This window comes from Octopus bimaculoides, chromosome 5 (assembly GCF_001194135.2).
Source record: "Octopus bimaculoides isolate UCB-OBI-ISO-001 chromosome 5, ASM119413v2, whole genome shotgun sequence".
NCBI classification, from domain to species: Eukaryota; Metazoa; Mollusca; class Cephalopoda; order Octopoda; family Octopodidae; genus Octopus; species Octopus bimaculoides.
In genome coordinates this window covers 3,472,714-3,476,332 of record NC_068985.1, presented here as the reverse complement: position 1 = coordinate 3,476,332, position 3,619 = coordinate 3,472,714, and the positions used below count along the sequence as shown (strand labels likewise).

The 3,619-nt window shown below is 37.6% G+C and overlaps 1 long non-coding RNA gene across 1 annotated transcript in view; it reads left to right on the top strand.

The window, feature by feature from the left end:
- The first annotated feature begins 56 nt into the window (after positions 1-56).
- LOC106867825 (uncharacterized) overlaps positions 57-3,619 on the top strand; it is a 7,538-nt gene continuing 3,975 nt past the window's right edge. Inside the window, exon 1 of the long non-coding RNA XR_001409187.2 lies at positions 57-616. This is a non-coding gene — a long non-coding RNA (uncharacterized LOC106867825). The remainder of the gene's footprint in view (positions 617-3,619) is intronic.

Below are 3,619 nucleotides of genomic sequence, written 5' to 3'. Positions count from 1 at the left end.
ATATATATATATACATATATATATACATAGAGAGAGACGAGAGAGAGAGACGAGAGAGAGAGAGGAGGAGGAGAGAGAAACAGACTAACAAAAAGACAGACAGATAAATAGGTAGAGCGAGAAAGAGGGAGGAATGTTGATAGATAGATAGATAAATCGATAGATGCAAAGAGAGAGAGAGGAAAAGAGAGAGAGAGAAAGAGTGAGAGATAAAGAGAGCGAGAGAGATAAAAGAGACAGAGATAGAGAGAGAGTGTTGTTATGTTATGACTGTATTACTTCTGCCAACTTATCATGAGTCACAGACCGTCCACGTGGCTGTTACCCCATCAACAAAAGCCAATCACTTCAGCAGGGCTGGAAGTTGCAGTCAGAGATTGCGTGTGTGCGCGCACGTGTTAGTATGGATGCGTGTGTACACGCACGGGCACGAACACCTACTTAAACACACAGACACACACACACACACAAGTTCCGTTGCAAGCCCCACCTCCATCAAGTATTGCGATATATAAAAGAAGAACGTCAGAGAAACACTTGACAGAACAGATTTGCCGAGGTTAAGCGAACATTAAACTGTAAAAAGTAAACAACGACTTTCCACTCGTTCCTTGCTGTGAGTATTTTTTTTTTAAACTTTCCTCTGCGAATTCGTTTTCCTCTGACTGATTCTTTCTCTCTATCTCTCTCATTCTCTTTCTCTCTCTCTCTCTTTCTCTCTCTCTTTCTCTCTCTCTTTCTCTCTCTCTTTTTCTGTCTCTTTTTCTGTCTCTCTCTTTCTCTCTCTCTCTGTCTCTTTCTCGTTCTCTCTGTCTCTGTCTTTCTCCCTCTCTCTCTCTCTCTCTCTCTCTCTCTCTTTCTCTCTCTCTCTTTCTCTCTCTCTCCCCAAATACGTTCCAGTTTGATAGACAGGATTTTGTTGACACCGTTGCTTGTTTATAAGAAATAATTGTTATATATATCTCTCTCACAACCGTTCCTTCGCGCTTTTTGAGTATGAAGTGTATATAAACGTTTATGTGAATATATGTTTGCGTGTATGTATATATATATATATATATATATATATATATATATATATATATATATATATATATATATAGAAGCAATAATAAATCTCTGAGCGAGACGTAAGCAGTAGCAGCACGGAATCATAAAGTATATTTGCCACCTAAATGTGGATGACCCATAGGGGACAATGGTACTTTTGTTTATAGCCCCAGGGTCTTCCTAGTCGATTTGTGAGGTTAAAAGGCAGTACTCCAGCATGGCCACAGTCAGATGACTGAAATAAGTAGAAGAATAAAAGAATATACATTTTCACTTTGAAAGCATTGGTCGACTGAAGGCTAAAAGCAGACGACACTCGGTCAAAACACGCCAACAGGAAACCACGTGGTTGCGAAGCCAACTCAATTATAAGGCCATCCCAAGCCTGTGCTCGTGGTTTCATCAATATACATACATATATATATATACATATATATATTTATTTATTCTTTTATTCTTTACTTGTTTATGTCTTTTGACTGCGACCATACTGGAGCACCGCCTTTTAGTCGAGCAAATCGACCCCAGGACTTATTCTTTGGAAGCCTAGTACTTATTCTATCGGATTCTTTTGCGCAACCGCTAAGTTACGGGGACGTAAGCACACTAGCATCGTTTTTCAAACAAATGTGGGGAGGACAAATACAGACACATATACACACATGCATACATACATATATATATATATATATATATATATATATATATATATATATATATATATATATATATATATATACATACGACAGGCTTCTTTCAGTTTCCGTCTCCCAAATCCACTCACAAGGCTTTGGTCGGCCCGAGGCTGTAGTAGAAGACACTTGCCCAAGGTGCCACACAGTGGGTCTGAACCTCGAACCATGTGGTTGGAAAGCAAGCTTCTTACTACACAGTCACACCTGAGACAGTGACTTCGAAGTTTCATCGTGTGACAGTGATTTCAACTTCATCGTCTGACTATGAACTCCACTAAAGTATAGAATAACCATAAAATTGTTTTTATCATAACGGAACATAAGAACATGTGTGTGTGTGTGCGCGTGTATGCGTGTGTGTGCGCGCGTGTATGCGTGTGTCTGTGTATATATATATATATATATACACACACATGTGTCTGTATATCCATATACACACACATATATGTATATATGTGTGTGTATGCATATGATACGTTCAAGCTATAAGCATAAAAGCAGTTGTGTATATATGCATATACGCATTATGTATATATACGTGAATGTATTTGTATATATTACATATGTGTGTGTGTACTTGTGTATGTGTGTGTCTATATATCTGTGTGTGTGTGTGTGTGTGTGTGTGTGTGCCTATATATGTATATATGTTTATACCCGCATTTGTGCGTGTGTGCACCAAAATATAAGTAACGGCATCTTACAGTCTGTATATTCTTTGAGTTCCAGCACCGATTCCTAATTCCTAATTTTCAGGAACCATTGAAAGGACTTTATTCGACTGTCTGCAGTACTCTACCGTTCCTATGGTAACTAAGAAACATTCACGGTTTGGCGTTCATTTCGAAATATTTTGGAATGAATCCTCCTTCTTTCAAGGCACAAATCTAAAAGATTTTGTGGAGAAGGAAGCGTTGATTGTACCATAATAATTGCAAATCGGTAAATTTATTTTGCCATTCATTTGTCGTATGACGTTACTTGAAGAAAGATAATTCGCGCTCGTACTTCAAAATAATTTTCAAATGTAGAAGCTGTTTAGGTTATTATTTAATTCATTCTAAATTCATTTGAATCCTTTCTCTTGTCTACGCTTGCTTTTTCCTATTCATTTTTCAAAATTCCAAACCAGATTTTTTCGATTAAAATATAAAAGATATTTAGCATTAGATGCAACATCCCATACGCTTTATTTCACTCTTATTTCAAGTTTTTCGTGTGGATGTGTTTATGTTTACATATTTTTGAATGTGTGAGTAGAGAGAGAGAGAGAGAGAAAGATACACAGACACACATTTTATTTCATCACATATATTTGTATATGTGTATAAATATGTAGAAACATATTTACACCTATATACACATGCGCGTGTGTTGGTGCGTATTTGAATATGTGGCCAGAATTGGAAGTATCGAATAGAGTGGCAGTGAGAAGTAAGGATCGGGTGAAATGGTCGATGTGGGACTTTGGGAATCAGATTTAATGGCAATGACGAAATGGGAGAGTCGGGTGGAATGGGTGTGGCGGGTATCAGTAATAAGGGAGTGACAAGGGAATAAGAGTGTAAATAGGAGAGGTCGGTGAATCAGGATGGAATAGCACAGAGAGGTAAGGACCATTGTAGTTCCATTAAAGAGAGAAGGCGGGGGCATAAAAACGTGGGCAAGTTGGTTATAACGTTTATCGTGTCCGGAACATTCGCCGTAAATATTTTCGCTGTAGGAAAATTTGTCGTAGGAACTTTCACCCTAAAGGAGGCACACAAACAGACTGTAAACTAGATAACTCATTTTAAAGAAATTACCTTTCTCTAATTGGCAGCTTTGTTGATAAACTTGCCGTTTTAAGAAAACGTTTTTTTTTTTTTTTTTTT